The 20,360-nt window shown below is 36.1% G+C and overlaps 1 protein-coding gene across 2 annotated transcripts in view; it reads left to right on the top strand.

Annotated features, from left to right (window-relative positions):
- The window catches only part of SOCS5 (suppressor of cytokine signaling 5), a 59,785-nt gene that overhangs the window by 2,775 nt on the left and 36,650 nt on the right, over positions 1–20,360 (top strand). Inside the window, exon 1 of one of the 2 annotated variants that reach the window (XM_021701132.2) lies at positions 5,328–5,401. The exons of the other annotated variant lie outside the window; for it this stretch is intronic. The gene's annotated coding sequence lies outside the window, so the exon portion shown is untranslated. Of the gene's footprint in view, positions 1–5,327; positions 5,402–20,360 lie in introns of those variants that run through there. 2 annotated transcript variants of the gene reach the window in all.

The following is a 20,360-nucleotide window of genomic DNA, read 5'->3' as shown; positions in this document are numbered from 1 at the left end:
CATAATTTCTGTCATAGTTGTAATAGAGACCAACTGACTTTATATCTCAGACACTTAATAAGATTATGATGTCTGGCAAGTGATTTAACCACTGTGTACTTTAGGTTTCCTCATCTGTAGAGTGAGGGTAATAAAAGTACCTACCTCATAGGAGAGTGGTGAGGATTCAAAGTGTTTCTTTCCTTAGCACACAGTAAGGGTGCAACAGATATTGGACACTATTCTTTATGGCTTGTTAGGTGTATACAGACACTTGTGTGCCCATTTGTTTCTCTGCTATTAATGAAGTCACTTTGAGGCTACAAAAAATTCCTAGATAAATACATGATCACATAATAGCCTGTCTTACCAGGCTCTTAGTGCAGATGATGCCCTCATGTTTGTTTGTTTTTTGTTTTCTCCTTTCTCGGCTCATCTTGGACTTTTAATTAGGTATGCATAGCAAGTTAGAGCAAGTGAGTCTATTTTTCTCAATGTCATCTGGAGACCCTTGTTGCAATGACATTATTCTAGAATCAAAATGCCAGTAATTGATTTGCAGGTATCCTAGTGAAAATGCAGTGAGTTCCAAAGGCTTACTGGGTAAGCTTAGGTGAGGAAATCAGGAATTTATAAGATCTATTATTCATTACAATCCCTTTCTGTCAATGAAGCCATGAGAAAATCCTTGAACCTTGTTTTCTATTAAGTGAATGTTTTGATGACTTCATTCATTATACTGTTAGGTTTTAGTGGTAAAATTTGTGTAATTCCAATTTTGTAACATTCTGTTCTTTTTACTTTGCTGTAACCCAGGTCTAATTAGTGTTACGCACATGTGGTTTAGCAAATGTTTTTTAAATGACCGTGGTGGACTTTTCCTACATATTCTTTGGTTCTGCCTTATCAGGTTCTTCTATTGCTTTTATAACAGCTCTTTGGCTTGTAGTCCCCTTAACTTTGGTTCTCATGCACCTTTACCTACTGTCACAAACGTTTACCTACTGTCACAACATGTAACTTCTGTCATACATGAGCATACTTTTTTATGCCTCTTTTTAAACATTAATTTCAATTATTTAAAAAATGTATATCACATATTTTTAATTGCCCTTATTTTTAGAGTTTCATTCAATTGAGTCCATTTTACAGGTTAGAGATTAAAATCAGAAACAAGAGTAGCTCAAAAGCATTTTTATTATGTTAGTAGTAGGTTCGTGCTATTTTGTTTCAGATCTCAGGCAGGCATTCTGTTGGTAGGTACTTCAGGTGATAAATACATGGGTCATCCCTTTAATCTGAAGTAAGCATTACATGGAGCTATCAGAAGCTTTCAGGATCATATTTTTCTTCCACTGATACAGAATTTTAATGTTTGAGAGTGACCAACTCCTAATCTTCTTTTGATTAACTATATTATAAGGATTATGAAATTATTACAATTTATTGGACATTTTTGGAATCATGAAATGCCTTTAGGAATTTTGTAGAACTTAGACATGCAGATCTTTTCTTTCAATTACATAATCTAATTATGTGAATAAAATATTTAAGTATGGTTTCAAGAGGCATTAGAAATACCATGTTATAATAAAATATAACCAGTTATTACTCAATTATTCATTAAGTTGCAATTTTTTATATGTTTAAAAATAATTATGGTGTTGTGAATTTGCCAGTTATTCATATTTAAAATTCATGGATACAAGGACTGAGTAGGTATGGACCATGCAAACTACTTTCTTAGCTCCAATGTAGATGTTAGAGAATGACTGAAGGGAAATATGAATCATTTTCCTTACTCAATAAATTATTTTTCTGAGTTAGCCAACTGTCTTACTTTTTAGTGGGTAATGGAGAGAGGGCTTTTGAATCTGGTAATCTTGACTGGTAACTGGCTGGACTGTTGATTCATGTTAATGTTGGGTAAATTTACATCTGAGTAGTTTAACTGGGAATTAGTTACCTGTCTTTATTGTACATGTAGGTGAAAAATCCTAAGGAATGATTTGAGAGAGACCATAATCATAATGACACTTATTGCCAAGTACAGTAGAGTAAGTTTTTCTCTAAAAAGTCCATAAGCCTTTTGCTCATGTGATGTTAAACACCAAAATTAAATTTACCTTTGCTTTGATGAGATGTCATACAATAATCTTTTATCAAAGCTAATAATAAGCAGTGAGGAAGGTAATTTTGAAAAAAAAGATTTTGAAATAGGCTTATTGCTCTGGGATTATCTTCAAATTACGACTTCCTTATTTTATTTGAAGACTCCTGTAATAGGAATAATATCCAGTCTTTCTATTCTGGGCAAGATTCTTCAGTTAGAGGTGGTAATCAAGTATTGATACACTGTATTTCAAGTAATTAAAAAGGACAGAAGCTTACTTAAATAATGTATAAGTACTTAAAATGGAACATGAAAGGTAGAATGATGAAACAGGAATGATTTGGGAACTGAACTACAAGCCTTCATATATAGTGCGTAGTCAGATAAAGGGGAGTGAAGAATTGGAAGTTGGAAAAAAGAGAAATGTGGAGGAAAACCAGGATTTTATAAGAGTTTAGCCCTAACGTAGACCCTGGGTTCTGCAGATTAGTTTCTTTGTATAAGGAAAATAGGTGAAATATTCCAAAGCTGAAAAATAAACTTAACATTAAATAAAATATATTGGAAGAAGTCCAGGTATTTTTTTTAGGGGTTAAAATATGCACATAGCTAAAGGGGAGCTTATTTTTTTTTAAGAGTTTATTTATTTATTTATGTATTTGTGTATTTATTTATTTGACAGAGAGAGAGAGACAGCGAGAGCGGGAACACAAGCAGGGGGAGTGGGAGAGGGAGAAGCAGGCTTCCCCGCTGAGCAGGGAGCCCGATGCGGGGCTCGATCCCAGGACCCTGGGATCATGACCTGAACCAAAGGCAGATGCTTAATGACTGAGCCACCCAGGCGCCCCCAAAGGAGAGCTTATTTATCTAATTATTTAGTCTTTGACTTTGGTTATTATTTTTTTCTTTTAAAGATTTTATTTATTTATCTGAGAGAGAGAATGGGAGACAGCATGAGAGGGGGAGGATCAGAGGGAGAAGCAGACTCCCTGCTGAGCAGGGAGCCCGATGTGGGGCTCGATCCCAGGACTCTAGGATCATGACCTGAGCCGAAGGCAGTTGCTTAACCAACTGAGCCACCCAGGCGCCCCTGACTTTGGTTATTAACATGAGACAATAGTCCAGCCTCATTACCCTTCAGGTGATCAGTTCTGGGACCAATTTTATTTAACATTTTTTTTCTTTTTTATAAATGATTAATTTTTTTAAAGATTTTATTTATTTATTTGACAGAGAGAGAGAGATAGCAAGAGCAGGAACACAAGCAGGGGGAATGGGAGAGGGCGAAGAAGGCTTCCCGCTGAGCAGGGAGCCCGATGTGGGGCTCGATCCCAGGACTCTGGGATCATGACCTGAGCTGAAGGCAGACACTTAACGACTGAGCCACCCAGGCGCCCCTTTATAAATGATTTAAAAGACAGACAGGCAGTGAAAGTTGCCAGATTTGCAGCTGACTCTTTATGCTGTTCCAGGTAGTTGACAGCCAAGCCAACAAGGAGAAGCTACAGGAACATCCTTTGATGAGTTTCTGTGCAGATACTCCAAATTATATTTACAGGACCTGAGTTGTGACTCAGGAAGGGGATCCAGAAGTCATGGAGATAGCTTCTTTGAGGGCATTTATTGTAGTTGTTGCTGGGCCACAAAGTCCTGGAATGTGTTGAGAGTTGTTGGGCATAGTTCTGAAGACAAAAATGATGTATATGAAAATAATTATTAAAGAGATTACCTTTTTTTTTGACTGTTTATTATGTTCCAGGCTAAGTGATTTGCAGTCATTTTTTTTTCATTGAATTCTCCGAACAATTCTGAAAGGTAAGTGGCATTGTCCAATTTTCTCAAAAAAGGAAATTTGGCTCAGGGAGGTTAAGTGACTTTTCCAAGTTACCCAATATGTGATGGGAGTCAGGACCAAGGCCCTCATCTTTTGATTGTTAATCCTAAATGTTTCCCAAGATATTAACAGACATCTTTTAAAACTTACAATAGTTTAATTTAGGGTTTATGAAATGCTGTTTTTCTCCTTTGCTGTGGCAGCTTTGGATGCCATTACCAGGAGAGATCATATCTATATATTTTGAGAGGATTTGGAGACATTCCTTAAATTCCTGATTTTTAAAGAAAGGTAAGGGATTTTTTGGTGTACAGTTTTACCCTAGAGATTGGAAAATAACACAGGCCATCCATAAAATGTTTCTCCTCTTCACTATGAAATGTTGAATCATTAATGCGCATTAATAAGGTAACATTAGTTAATAAGGAAAACCTTATTTGGTAGAAAAGACACCAGAATTAAGAGTCCCGATACCTGGATTCTTCCAGTGGTATGAAGTAAGTGGTGTGAAAAACATTAGGATAGCATTGAAATAGGTGTAATATGCTTGCTCTGGGAATAGGGGAAGGCTTGAGATGTGTCTTGAGAGATGAGCAGGTGAAGAGGGATTGTGGAGTTCTAGGCAGAGGGAATAGCAGTATGTTAGATGAATAATAACTTTTTAAAACTGCAGTTTCCTCAGATGAGTTAAAATATAAGAAAGTATCTTAAATTTTACTTGGGTGAGCAGCCTCTGCTGTATATTGTTAACCTTAGAAATAAAACTGTCAGCTATTTTACCAGCAAAAATGGGTTTACCTGGAAATAGCAGAGAATTGCAATCCCGAATAAGCAAGCTATGGCAAAACCACAAGCAAGTCTAGAGAACAAAGGAGAGGACCTCTCTTTCACAGAGGAAAGGGAGAAAGTGGGACGGCTGTTATAAACAAAAAGTTCATTGGATTAAACTAGCAGTTGGGGGGCGCTTGGGTGGCTCAATCATTAAGCATCTGCCTTTGGCTCAGGTCATCATCCCAGGGTTCTGGGATCGAGCCCGCATCAGGCTTGCTGCTCAGCGGGAAGCCTGCTTCTCCCTCTCCCACTCCCCCTGCTTGTGTTCCCTCTCTTGCTGTGTCTCTCTCTGTCAAATAAATAAAATCTTAAAAAAACAAAACAACAACAAAAAAACCACATTGGCTGAGTTGTGACAGTCTCTCATTGGCTGGGCTGTTGCCCCTCCTGCTGGGATAGTAAAGTAGTAGCTAAAGGAGTACTAACTTGCAAGGTACCTCTCTTCCTGTTGGGTCTGCAATTGACAAAAGTGATAGAAGTGATAGGGCGTGAGAGCTCCCCCTGCTGGCCTCCTGGCTCCATTCTAAATGAGGTTTCCTTGTTTCCTTTTAATTTTCACAGTATAAACTGCCACCCCCCCCCACACACACACCCTTGATATTTGCTGATTTTGGAATCCCAAAAAATGAGGTTGCAAGAATCACGTAAGTATATGTGAAAGTACTTCATAAGATTTTAGGTGCTCTACCAGGAAGTGCTAGAGGAATACTGATGTTCTTGTAAAGGGTGGACAAAGAGGGTGTTAGAAGACTTAGGTAGTAGCAGGGGAAGGAAAGTACAAGAGGAGAAACAGCAGAAATGGGAAAGGGAGGTGTTAAAGATGAAGGAAAAGGATAGATGTGAAGAAATTTGAATTATAGTTCTCTTTGTGCCTGTCAATCAAAAGGAGGGTAGTAAGTCTGTAACTGAAGACTTCTAACATTAATTTACGGTAAGGAAGAAGCTCAGCAAGCAGTTGAAATATTTTACTCACTTTTCCATTTAGTCTATGCTGACCATATTAATAAGAATATGACAATAAGCTAACAGAGTTGGCTATATCTTCTGATGGTTCACTCATCACTTCTGTACAGGTTTAGCTAATGGCTTTAAATAGTGTAAGGGTGATCATAAAAATAAAGCAAGCTGGACTGAGTTTCTATTTGTCCTAGATTATTAAAAATGAAAGGGTATATTGTGTTTAAGGAGAAAGGTGAAGTTTGATCTGTCAAAATGAGTACAAAAGAAAATTAGGAAATCAGACTAGAATCAAGGTAGAATGGGAACAAGTTGTTAATGGTCTCATATGCCATACAAGGAGTTTAGGTTTTTATTTTGTTTTGTAGGTGGGGAAGTGACACAGTTTGTTGTTGTAGAAAACTGGTTATAGCAGTAATAAAGAGAATAGTCTGGAGGAATAGAGATTGGAGATACTTATTCACCAAGTAATACGTATGGCAGAGTAAGTGAATGAGGCATTCTCTCTGGCCTCCGATAGGATAGATCACAGGCAGGGATGCCATTTAAGGTCTGCCCTAGTTCAGGAAAGAGATTTTGGTGGTCTGAATTAAGGAATTTGTAGTGGGGATAGAAACAAAAGCACTGATATCACAGATATATAGGAGTTTAAACTGTCCGGACTTGGTTAGTGTTTGGAGGTGATAGAGGCTGAGGATGTCTAAGGTTCCTGACTTGGCAGTTGAATAATATGTGCAAGTTTGAGAGAGGGCGAATACTGGATTTGTTTCTAGGTAAGTAGTTAACACTTTTTAGGTAAGTAATAACATGACCAAAACATCAGCTGTAAATATGGGTCTAGCTCAGAAGTGTGGACAGGTTTATAGATAGGATTTGAAAGGCAAAAAGTTTATAGAGTTGAAACTTGTGAAATTAAGTGGGTAATGACCATAATTCCTAAATAATAATGTATGCAGAACAAAAAGTAACTGCCAATACTGGCACTTAGTTCAAGAGTATAGACATTTTTTTAATATTTGCCTTTTGCCCCCCTCAACTCAACCTCCCCACCACCACCACCACCACCTAACCTTACAAAGAGTATGTAGAAACATTTGCTGCCAGAAATATTTTAGTGTCCTTGGAACAGTGTACCATAGTACATTCATAACAAATGTACTTTCTTATTCCTCACTGAAACTCTCTTTGGAATCTTGTTTGTTTCCTTGGGCTGGTGAGGTAGTCTGAACAGATACTGAAGCCTGAAGGGTTTTTTCACCTTCTTGAAAATCTAGTCCAGAGCAGTCCAATCAACCATCTCTGCCTCTCTTTCTCTCCTACCCTTTAGCATTATAGAGCTTAAGGCTCTGACAAATAGAATGCATTCCAAGACGGAATATCTCAAGAGAAAGAACCTTGAAGAGAACTGTAATCTTTTCAGTTCGCTTCCAAAGGCTCTACTCTCTAAGCCAGGGGATGGAGTTGGTGAGTCATGAAGAGGAGGTGTCCAAACTCAGTAAAATAAATAGCCTGTCTATTAGCAAGATCTTCAAGTGCTGAGGGAATTTGGAAAAAATCTGAGGTGGTTTAGCACTTAGTGGAAAAGATGAGTTTTTGGTTCAATTTTAAAGGAGGTAGAAAGTCAAGGCTGTGCAGCAAATAGTAAGAATACCACTATTAAGAGGTCGAGAAAACTGTACTAAGGAAGTAGAACATTAAGAAAAAAAGAAAAGGAACTGGTCAACAGGATTCCTTATCTCAAATGCATAGTTTAAGTTGGAATTAATGAGAAATTAGAGTAGTGAGAGGATCAAAGACTAAAATTTGGAACTGGAAGTCCATGAAGGACATAAGTAGAAATTTGAACACAAACAGAGGACTATAGTAACCATAATTGAAATAGCAATTAAGCATCTACGAAAAATGACAACTGTTATATACAGTTTATGATGTATGTGGCACTGATTAATTTATGAACTACCTAAATCTCTTATATTTTCCCTTTTTGTTATTATGTGTGTGCTTCTTGTAATAACAGTGGTTCTCAGACTTGCCAGGGCATAAAATTTATATGAAGCTCTTGTTTAAAATATAGATTCATCCATGTTACATGTAACAGTAGTTAGTTCCTTTTAGTTGCTGAGTAGCATTCCGTTGTATGGATATACTATAATTTAACTATTATTACTGTAGGAAAGGGTTGTTTCTGGTCTTCAGCTGCTAGGACTAATGCTCCTATGTACAAGGCTTTTGTGACACGGATATTCCTTACTTGTGGGTGACTACCTAGAAGTCGAATTGCTGGGTTATAGGATGGGTGTATGTTTAACATTATGAGAAACTGACAGAACAGTTTCCAAGGTGGGTTTACCATTTTATACTCCCACTAACAATGTCCCCTCTTCATTTCTTTTATAAAAGAGTTTGGGTACAACTGATGGTCTTCCTTAAATGTTTGATAGAATTCACCAATGAAGCTATCTGAGCCTGAAGAGTTGTGTGTCTTGTTTTTTGTGGAAAGGTTCTTAATTAAGGATTCAATTTTTAAATGAATAGATGTAAGACTATTCTACTTCTTTTTATTCCTGTTTTGGTAATTTGTGTCTTGAGGCATTTGTCCATTTCACCTTTCCTTTCATGATTAGTCCAGTTAGGGCTTATCAATTTTATCAGTCCTTTCAAAAATCAACTTTTGGTTTTGTTGATTTTCTCTGTGGTTTATCTGTTTTCTAGTTCATGAGTTGAGCTTTCATTAATTCCTTACCTTCGCCTTACTTTGTTATACTTTTTCTAGCTTTTAAGGTGAAAGTTTAGATCATTGAATTAATACTTTATTTAAAAAGTTATCAACTTTTAAAGTCATAAATTTTTGTTATTTCATTCAAAATATTTTCTTTTTTCACTTGTAATTTTTTTCTTTGACCTATGGATTGTTCTGAAGTGTTGTCAAATAATTTCCAGGGGGTGCCTGGGTGGCTCAGATGGTTGAGTGTCTGCCTTCGGCTCAGATCATGATCCCAGGGTCCTGGAATGGAGCCCCACATCAGGTTCAGTGGGAAGCCTGCTTCTCCCTCTACCTCTGCCTCTCCCCCTGCTCATGCTCTTTCTCTCTCTCTGTATCTCTGTGTCTCAAATGAATAAATAAAATCTTTAAAAAAAATTTATTAAAAAAAATAATTCCCAAATGTTTGGGATTTTCCAGGTATTTTGTTACTGTGTTTTCATTTAATGCCATTTTGGTCAGAGAACATATTCTTAATAATTTCAGTTCATTTAAACCTTTTGATTGGTTTATGTCCCAACATATGGTATATCTTGGTTAATGTTCAGTGTGTACTTGAGAAGACTGTATTTTCTCTTACTGGGTGCTGTGTTCCGTAAATGTCAGTTAGGTTGGCCTTTGTATATCTTCTTATATTTTTACCAATTTGCTATTTACTTGTTCTATCGTGAAAAGAGTTGAAGTTTTCACCTACAAGTTTAGATTTATCTCTTTCTCCTTTCAGTTCCTTCAGATTTGTTTCATGTTCTAAGCATTGTTACATGTGTTACAGCACATTTAGGATTAAGTCTTGTTGATGAATTGACCGCTCTGTCATCATGAAATACCTTTTTTATTGCTGGTAATTTCTCTTGTTCCGAAGTCTCTGTGTCTGATACTAAAATTTCTTTTGATTAATATTTGCATGCTGTATCTTTTTCCATCCACTTACTTTTAACCTCTTTATGTCGTTTATATTTAATTTTTTTTTTTTGGTATACAGCATGTAGTTGGGTCTTGCTTTTTTATCCAGTCTACATCTTTATAAATTTGGTATGTTTAGACTTGAGTTGGCGAAACTATGGCTGGCAGACCAAATCTGGCCTGCCACCTGTTTATGTGAATGTTTTATTGGGACACAGTCATGCCCATTCATTTACATACTATCTATGGCTGCTTTTATGCTATGATGTCAAGGTTTAGTAGTTGGGATAGAGACCATATAGTCCTTAAAGCCCAAAACATTTTCCGGTTCTTTACAGAGAGTTTGCCAACCACTAGTTTAGACCATTTACATTTAATACAGTTATTGATATGGTTGGATTAAAATGTACTGTCTTATCATTTGTTTACTGTTTTTTCTTTTTTCGTTGGTTTTCTATCTGCTTTTGGATGGGTTATTTTTAATAACAGTCTGCCCTCAAATAATATGCCACTTCATGTGTAATGCAAAAATCTTACATAATGATATACTCCCAATTCCTCTCATCTTTTGGGCATTTTTTTTTTTTGTCATATATTTTGATTTTATGTGGGCTTTAAACCCCATTGCTAGTTTTTGCTTTTGTTAGGCACTTACTTTTTAGAGCAATTAAAAATGAGAAAAATGGGGACACCTGGGTGGCTCAGTCAGTTAAGCTCCTGCCTTTGGCTCAGGTCATAATCCTAGGGTCCTGGGATAGAGCCGCAAGTTGGACTCCCTGCTCAGCGGGGAGTCTGCTTCTCCCTCTCCCTCTGCCCACCGCCCCCCCTCCCCCGCCCGGCTCGTGCGCCCTCTCTCTCTCTCTCTCTCAAATAAATAAAATCTTTTAAAAAATGAGAAAAATGTCTTTAATATTTACCTTCATTTTAACCATTTCTTTAGATATTTATTTCTTTGTGTAGATCCAACTTTGTGTCAGGTATCCTATTCCTTTTGTTTGAAAACTTCCTTTTACATTTCTTATAATGCAGCCTCCCCCACCCCCTTATTTTGCTTTCAATTTTGAAAGCTATTGTTAGTGGATGCAGAATTCTAGGTTTTCAGGGTTTTTCCCCTCCTTTTAGCACTTTAAAGGTATTTCTTTTTCTTTTTTCTTTTTTTTTTTTTACTATTTTAGTTGCATAACTTCTGACAGGAATTCTGTGGTGATTTTTATATTTGTTTTCCTATATGTAATATGCCTTTACCCTTTAGTTGCTCCTAAGATTTTTCTCTCTCTCACTGGATTTCAACAACTTTGATATAATACTCCTTGGTGTGGTTTCATTTTGTTTATCCTTAGGGCTTATTGAGCTTCTTAGATCTGTGGGTGTATTGTTTTCATCATATTTGTAAAATTTTTAGCCATCTCTCTTCAAAATTTTAAATTCCCAAGTGTTTCTTTTCTCCTCAGACTTTAGTCCTACATGGGTTTTTTGGCAGGTCACTGAAGCTCTGTCCATTTTTCTTCCGGTCCTTTTTTCTTTTCCTTCAGTTTGAAAAGTTTCTGTTGCCCTGTCTTCAAGTACACTGATTTTCTTTTTAAGTATCCTTTATCTGATATGCTATTATTTCTATCCAGTTAATTATTTATATCAGATATACTTTTTTATCGTTCTAGAATTACCACTGTTTTTCTAAAAAATAATTTCCATTTCTCTGTTGAAATTTTTATCTTTTCTTATGTTCATGTTTTTCATTAAGCCTGTAAATTTTTTTCTAAGTACTGTTTTAAAGTCCTTATATTAAAAGTTCTCAGGGCACCTGGGTGGCTCAGTCGGTTAGGTTAGGCATCCGACTCTTGATTTTGGCTCAGGTCGTGGTCTCTGGGTCATGGGATCGAGCCCCTCATTGGGCTCCGCACTCAATAAAGGGTCTGCTTGAGATTCTGTCTCTCTCTGTCCCTCCCCCCACTCACGCACACACATTCTCCCCCCAACCCCTCAAATAAATCTTTAAAAAAATAAAAAGTAAAGCCTTTATATTAAAAGTTCTCCTAATTCCTACCACTTCTAGATCCTGATTATAAGTTACCATTTCTTATTTTTTCTTATGTCTGGTAATTTTTTATGGAGTTACGTTGAGTGTCTTGATTTTTTTTTTTTTTTTTTTTTTTGGGATTTTTGTTTTTTTTTGGTGGGAAGTTGTTATTTTTTTTTTTTTTTTCTTTCTTGAGTATTGAGTTTTGTTCTGGCAGGCAGTTAATTTATTTGTGGATCAGCTTGATCTTTTGAGTTTTGTTTTCAGGGTTTTTTGGGTTTGGGTTTTGGCAGTTCTAGAATAGCTTTCAGTGTAGGTCTAGTTTGGGCCCATTACTGAGGCATGCCCCTTCTTGTGTCTCCCTTGATTGCATCATGTCTTTATCAAGGTTTATTCACCTTGGGTTGGCGGAAGCTGAATGATCCTGGCCCTATGTGAACTTTGGGAGTTGTTTGGGTTAGAGCTCCCTAGCATTTGTTATTTTTTTGGAAGTTGTTCTCTGTCTAGCCTCATAGATTTTCATACAACACATATGCAGATTGATATTTAGCCAGAAATTCAAGGATACCCTTTTTACAGGTTTTTGGAGCATTTATATTTAGTTTCTTCCTTTGTGGTAATATGCCTACTTGGGTTCCCCTTGCATGTGCTGTAGTCCACACAGAAAGCAGGGACAGTCTTTGGGCTCACCTCGTTTGTTTCCCTTCTTTCAAGGATCATGTTTCCATATGCCCTGTTGTCTACTATCTGGAAACAGTTGTTTCATATTTTGACTAGTTTTCTACTTGTTTATGACAGGAGGACAATTCTGGAGCTTGTTTTATTTATATTTATGCTGGATATAGAATTTAAGTTGATAGCATTTTTTCCCCCTTGCAGCACTTTAAAGTCATCATTTAAATATCTTCTAGCTTAAATTTTTCTGATAAGAAGTTAGTGATTATTTTTACCATTGTTCTTTTGGTGTAATATGTCTTTTTTGCTCTTCTGGCTACTTTAAAGATTCTCTCTTTTTCTCTTTATCTTTGGCTTTCAGCATTTTATTTATTCCAGGACTAGCTTAGCCCTGATACAGAGGTATGGCCTTTCTGGGGTGTCTATCAAATGCATGTGATATTCAATGAGATGTCTCTACTCCGCCAGGAATTTGAATGTCTCCCAGACCTTTGCAAGCTCAAATAGTTGTTCACCTCACACTCTCTAGTTGTTTTTCCCCCAGATTTTATTCTTTGGTCTCATGGAGTCTTGCCTTGTGCATGTGCAGGTTAGTCTCCAGGCAAAGAATTAGGAGATCTCTCTCCAGATTTCTGAAACTTTTTCTCTCCACAACTCCCTTCTTTCTTGTATTCTGCACCTTAAATTCCAGTGACTTCATTAGCTTCAAACTTCAAGTTCTGTTTCCTCAACTCAGTGAGATCTCTGTGCTCTTTTTAGGTTTCCCTTCCCTGTGGCATAAGCAGAAAGTCAAGGCATTCAAGAATCTTTGTTTCCCTTCGCTCAGGAATCACAGACCCGCACTGCCCATTTAATAACCTTAGTTTTTAAATGAATTTATGCAATTCATACTATTTCAGTTAACTAATTTAATAGAGATAAATTTGTTTAAAAAACAACACTGGAAAAACTGCTTAATCACAGGTAAAAAAATTTTACTACAAAATATTTTCCTCTAAGCTTATGAAATAAACTTATGGAAAAAGCTTAAGAGGTTAGAATCATTATGTCATAGGTTGCATGCTTTAATAGGTCTGGCATATTAAAAGAATCAGGTGTTGGCAAATTCCTTCTTTTGGTAGGAGCACAAATTGATACAACTTTCTAAATGGCTACCCTAGCTCACGCTGCTAGAACAAAATACCATAAACTTAGGGTATTATAAATAACAGGGGGCTTATAAACAGTAGAATTTATTTCTCACGGTTCTGGAGGCTAGAAGTCCTAGGTAGGGTGTCAGCATGGTTGGGTTCTAGTGAGCCTTTTTTTAGGATTGTAGACTGCAGACTCTCTGTTTCCTCAAGTGGTAGAAAGAGAGCTAGCTAGCTCTCTGGCCTCTTACAAGGGCACTAATCCCATTCATGAGGACTCCACCCTCATGATCTAATTACCTCCCAAAGGTCCCATTTTCAAATACCATCACATCAGGGATTAATTAGATTTCAACACGGTGGGTTGGAGGGTATGCAAACAGTCCATTACAGTGGTAATTTGGTAATATTCAGAATCCTTAAAATTGTTCATACTCTTTCCCCCCAAATTCTATCTTTAGGAATTTATTATAAGGAAATAAGAGATGCATATAAATGTATGCGTGGGTATGTATTACTTATTCATTACAGTGCTATTTATAATGTTAAAAAATGGGAAGCCTCTGAAATGGTTAGATTATGCTACTGTATGACCAAATACTATAAAACCATTATAAATCATGTTCTTTAAAATTTTTGTTTAGTATACTAAAAATGATTGATTGACAAGTGATAAAAATCATGAGCTTTAGGATGTTTGAGGGCGTAAGGTATAAAAAAATGTTCACAATGCAGTAAACAAAAAAAGTAGAGTGATACTTTTGAGTTTTTTAAAAAGGAAATCTTTATTTAAAAGATAGAATATAAAATATTATGTAAGTAGTTAGATTATGGGTTATTTTTCAATCATCTCATACACTATTTAATGTTTTTCACATTTTCTACAATAAGCATGTACTACGATGTTATTAATCATCCGAAAAACAGCTTGCTTTCGTTTTTAAAATTGTGTTAAAATTAATGATTGGGAGGATGAAGGAGGAATGATTTTTAGTTCTTCTCCTCTTGATCATGCCTCTTTTCCATTTTTTGCAGATTCTGTAGCTTGAGCTTTATCAGTATAAATCTAGTGTAGTATATATTCCAAACTTTTTTCTTTTTTTTTTTCCTAAGATTTTATTTATTTATTTGAGAGAGAGAGAGCACAAGAGGGGGGAGGGTCAGAGGAAGAAGCAGACTCCCTGCTAAGCAGGGAGCCTGATGTGGGACTCGACCCCGGGACTCCAGGATCATGACCTGAGCCGAAGGCAGTCGCTTAACCAACTGAGCCACCCAGGCGCCCCCCAAACTTTTTTTCTAAACTAAGGCAATCTCACATGTTTTATAGTTTAAAATTATGGGTTTCTATCAAGCACTTCTTTGTACACTTGAAGAGATTGAATATTGCTTGCTTTCTTTTCTTTTTTCTGTTTTCCAGAGCTTTTTGTTTTTTAAAGACATTTTGTCTTATTGTTACTGCCTACCTCCTTGCAAATGTAGATGTCCTTATGTTAAAAGAGAAGTTATAGTCTTTAGTTTTCTCAATAAAATATTATATTTGCTGTTTCTCTCCCTGGCATCTTGAGCATATGGACCTAGTGCTCTTCAGGAACTCACTGTAGTGACTCAGCTTCACATTTTTTGCTATATATAGAACATGTTAGAAATCCAACAGAGAAAGTTAATATTCAGAAGAAGAGACAAAGGAATGTTGTGGTTAATGAAAAAAAGAAATAGACACTTCCCCCGGGGAGGTGCCATTCATACCAGACCTCAGAGAATGACCTTAACTTGAGTAGTCTGATGTCTGTTCCTCAGCAGTTGTAGATCCAGAAAGTCAGTTTGGTCAGGGGAAGTGATTTCATGCTAAGCAAATCTACTGAAGACTCATTTGGAAAACAACATTAATTTCTTAATTTGCATTAAGAAATAATATGAAGCCATGATTGTTTGATGGCCCACATCACCAACATCATCATACAAAGGCTATGTCTACCAAAGGGATGTGAACAATTGGGTCTGCTGATCAGAGTGTTTCCCTGAACACACTTGAGACAGTGGTACATTCCTCTTTGATCACCTCATTTTTAAGCTTTGTCAAGGGCTCTGTAGCTCTAGGCAAATTTCTCAACCTCCTGAATCTCAATTTTCTCATCATTAAAATGGTAATAACTAGCTACCTCATAGGATGATTGCAGGAAGTAAATAAGGTAATCTATGTAAAGTGACCAGCACGATGCCTAGCTACTAGTTGCCATTTGGTAATTGTTAAGATGACTTGCTTTCTTCTACTTCTGAATTTGAGTTCTGGCAGTTAAGAAAGGTAATCTTTTCTTGTTCCCTGCAGACATTGCTGGGAACTCTGATGTGCTTGGAGTTGTAGAGGTACTAACACTCCTTGATTCATAAGAATATTGCTCTGAAATTATTCAATCTAGTGAAGAACTATAACGAGTCTTTGCACGTAACATAGGTTATGTTCTACTGTTAGATCTAACCATTTTGATACCTTGAGACTAAGGTAAGAATCATAGGACTTCCGTAGTGTTTGCTTTTCTGATTTGGCATTTCTCAAACAGCTTGATATTTCTTGTAAAACAAAGTCCAGATAACAAATTTAATAAGCTGTTCTTAGTCATAGCTGACAACTTAGTAAGGTTTATATGTTCTATGATTCATATTTCTAATTTATTATATTCATAGATTGTGATGTTGTAAAGGACCTGATCCAATTCTTTCTCTTTGAGATGAACTTACTGAGACCCAGGGAACCAGACTGAAACTAAGCCAGACAGCTGATGCATCACAGGGGGTTCCTGGGACTGTGAGGTGCCAGTGCGGCCAGGCCCAGGACAGTGAGACCCTTGGTATAAGAGGTTTTGCTCTGGAGGAGGCCAGGAGAGCAACCAGCTCCTTCTTTTGGTATCAGCACCCTTTCTTGCACATGTTTGTGAGAAGGGAGTATTGAATTCAAGCAGTGAGCTTGCCGTAGTCCTGAGTTACTTCTAGAAGAAGCCCCTGGCCTGCCCTTCCTTCCATGCTTAGCCATATCCAAATCAGAGGTGAATGAGCAAATGTCCTTTTGTGTGTGTGTCAAGTACCATGTTTGCTCACTAGACACCATAGAGCAGTTGGGACTTAGCCAGGAGTTTTTCATGGCGGAGCTGAGGCAAGCCTCTGGCCCCAGTACACGCTTCTCTTCACTGGACTCCAGGGCCTCCCTTCATCAGCCAAATTTATTTTCTCTTCTGAATTACTACTTGACTTGTATGGGAGATTTACTAAAGAATATTTTGACATCTATTTAGATGTTATCTCTAATTGTTCTATATAGTACTTTCTTATTTACAGTTGTGGTGCTTCATTATCTCCTGGGTCTGTATCGTCTACTTAGCTAAGTCCTTGAGGACTGATACCATTGTGATCTCTTTTTGTATTACTCCTAGGAATTGAAATATTTTAAGCATTCTGTAATCAACTTGTCAATCAATAGGTAAATATTTGTTGTCAATTTTTTAATTGCACCAAACTACATTTTAACATCCTTTCGGCTCTTGTAAGAGCTTCATTTGCTATTTAAAGCTCATATCCTGAGAAGATTTTAAATTAAAAAGAGTTATAAAAGTGCTCTTGTCATTTGAAAGAAATCGAGTTCTTCCACAAATAATTTACACTGAATGATCTAAGAACTAGGAAAAGTTAGTGACAGTGAGGTTGCTCACTTATTTAAATAAATGATTTTGGTCATGTAGTTGTCTTTTTGTTTTTTAAAATAACAATCTGAGAAAACCTACTAACTTTTATGGTAGTCATCCAAAAATATGTAAGATTATAGAGAATAGCTATCTTGAATTATAATCCTCTGTGTGTTTTGGTGGGCTCATTTTCTATGACTTTATTTCTTAGGGAAAAAAAAAGAAAGTTTCATGTCTTCTTAGGATGCGTTATAGATTGGTGCAATTATGCTTGGTTCCAGTCAGCATTCTTGCCCCCCCCCCCCAACCCTCACCAGCTTTATTGAGATATAATTGAGAAATAGAAATTGTATATATTTAAGGTGTACAGTGTGATGATTTGATAAATATATACATTGTGAAATGATTACCACAATCAAGGTAATTTACACATTATTGCCTCCAGTAGTTACACACACACCCTTTTTTTGGTGAGAACATTCAGGATTTACTCTCAGCAGATTTGAAGTATGCAATACAGTAATATTGACCATAGTCACCATGGTATATATTTTATCCCCAGAAATTATTCATCTTTTTTTTTTTTTAAAGATTTATTTATTTATTTGAGAGAGAGAATGAGAGAGAGCACATGAGAGAGGGGAGGGTCAGAGGGAGAAGCAGACTCCCTGCCGAGCAGGGAGCCCGATGCGGGACTCGATCCAGGGACTCCAGGATCATGACCTGAGCCAAAGGCAGTCGCTTAACCAACTGAGCCACCCAGGCGCCCCAGAAATTAATCATCTTATAACTGAAAGTTCATACCCTTTGACCAACATCTCTCCCATTTCCCCCACCCCCGAGCCCCTGGCAACCACCATTCTACTCTGCTTCTGTGAATTCAACTTTTATTGATTCTGCATACTAGTGAAATCATAACAGTACTTGTCTTTCTGTGTCTGGCTTATGTCACTTAGCTTAATGTCCTTTAGGTAAATCATGTTGTTGCAAATGGTAGGACTTCCTCCTTTTTTTTGTAGCTGAATAAGACTTCATTATATATGTCATTTTCTTCAGTCAACATTCTTGAAAGTGCGTGTTTTTTGTGTCAAGTGGAATCAGATGAGAAAAATATGGATAAACCATTGTAAATCTTTAACTGCTATTAGAAAAAACAAGGCACATACCATATTGATAATGGATAATAATGTCATTTCCATTCCAAGGACCAAGGTAATAGCTAGTATGAATGTGGAATCTTCAGTCAGACTTCCTTTGGATTTGATATATGCTGTGTTTGTTTTGTCTCAAATTATCTTTTTTACAAGGCAATATTAAATATGTGTTTAGTTGATATTAGGTATGAATTAGCCTCTGTGGTTGGTTGAGAGATATAGTTGAATTTATACCTGAGTCTAGAATTTATACCTATGCCATATCTTTGTAATTTTTAAAAATTGAATTCTCCTGCCTCTGCATGTTCCCATTGTACTGATGTACACATACTCAAAACATTTACTTTAGAACCTTAATTCGTAAAAAATTAGTCCTAAGGTAACTTATAGTATTGTATTTTTTAAAGCTTAAAAAATTCTTAAACTAATATACGGTAAAATTGATTTTGGGGGGGGATGCACAGTTCTCTAAATTTTAACTCCTATATAGATCCACGTAACCACCACCACAATCAGAATACAACATAGTGCCATCACCCCCAAAATTTCCTCGTGCTATCCCTCTGTATTACACCCTTAATCCCTGACAACCACTGATGTTATATAAATGAAATTATTCAGTATATAACCTTTTGAAACTGGTTTATTCTGCAGTACCATACTGTCTTAGTTACTGTAGCTTTAGAGTAAGTTTTATAACCAGTTGGTATGACTTGCTTAATTTTATTCTTCAAAATTGTTTGGCTATTTTAGTTCCTTTGCTTTTGATTTTAAGATAAGTTGGTCTATATTTTGTGGGGCAGTGGTTTGATTAGAAGTGTATTAAGCTGTAGATCAAATGGGGAGAATTGACACCTTGAGTATGTTGAACTTCAGTCCATGAAAGTGGTAAGTCTTCCCATTTATTTAGGTTTTCTTTGTTTTTTTTTTTTAAATAGTGTTGTAATTTTCAGCATACAGCTTTTGTGCATGTTTTGTTAGATATGTACCTCAGTATTTCCTTTTTTTTAAGAACTATTTTCATCTGGACATTGCTTAACTACATTGTACAAATTCTGATGTATTTTTATCTTGTTTCAGTTAAAAATATTTTCTAATTTCCCTTGAGACTTCTTCTCTGACCTGTGGATTATTTATAAGTGCATCACTAAATTTCCAAGTTTTTAGAGATTTTTCTGTTTTCTTGCTGTTAATGATTTCTAGTGTAATTCATTATGGCCATAGAACATATTTTGTGTTACTTCAGTTCTTTTAAATTTGTCAGATTTGTTTTATGACCTGAGTTATGGTCTCAGGAAACATTCTCTGTGCACTTGAAAAGAAAATATACTCTACTCCTGTTGGGTGGAATGTTCTATAAATGATAGATCCAGTTGGTTGATGGGATTGTTCAGTTCTATATCCCTGTTGATTTTTTTGTCTATTAGTTATATAGATTACTGAGATAAGAGTGTTGAAGTCTCCAACTATAATTGGAGGTTTGTCGATTTCTCCTTCCAGTTTGGTCAGTTTTTGCTTCATGTATTTTGAAGTTCTCTTGTTAGGTGCATACACCTAACTTAGAAGATATATAGTATAATATCTTCTTGGTAATTGACACTTTTATGGTTATATGGTTATATAGTGACCCTTTTATGTCTGTTAATTTTCTTTGCTTTGAAGTTTGCTATATTTGATGTTAATATAGCCCCTCCAGCTGTCTTTTGATTAGTATTTCCATGATATACCGTTTTCCATCCTTTTACGTCTAACCTACCCATATCATCGTATTTGAAATAAATTTTCTTGTAGGTGCCATATAATTGGATCATCTTTTTAAAAAATCCATTCTGACAATCTTTGTCTTTAATTGGTATGTTTAGATGTTTTACATTTATTATAATTACTTATGTGTTTGGATTTAGTGCTACTATTTTATTATTTGCTTTCCATTCTTTTGGTTTTTTTGTTTATCTTTTTCCCTTTCCTGTCTTCTTTTGGGTTATTTGAACAGTTTTTGGTATTCCATTTTAACTTACCTATTGTGGGTTTTTTTGTTTGTTTTTTTTCCTATATCTCATTCTACTGTGTGTGTGCGTGTGTGTGTGTGTGGTTGGTCTAGGGATTATAATATACATTCAGGCATACCTCGCTTTATCTCACTTTATAGATACTGCCTTTTTTTTACTGATTGAAGCTTTGGGAAGCAGCCCTGTATCAAGCAATTCTATTGGTGCCATTTTCCCAACATGAATTGCTCACATCATGTCTCTGTGTCACATTTTGGTAGTTCTCACAATATTTCAATGTAATTCGATTTAATATTATTATATTTGATAATCTGTGTTCAGTG

The sequence above is a fragment of the Neomonachus schauinslandi genome, chromosome 10 (assembly GCF_002201575.2).
Source record: "Neomonachus schauinslandi chromosome 10, ASM220157v2, whole genome shotgun sequence".
NCBI classification, from domain to species: Eukaryota; Metazoa; Chordata; class Mammalia; order Carnivora; family Phocidae; genus Neomonachus; species Neomonachus schauinslandi.
Note: the sequence above shows the minus strand (reverse complement) of the source record. Positions and strands in the feature narration are given on the sequence as shown.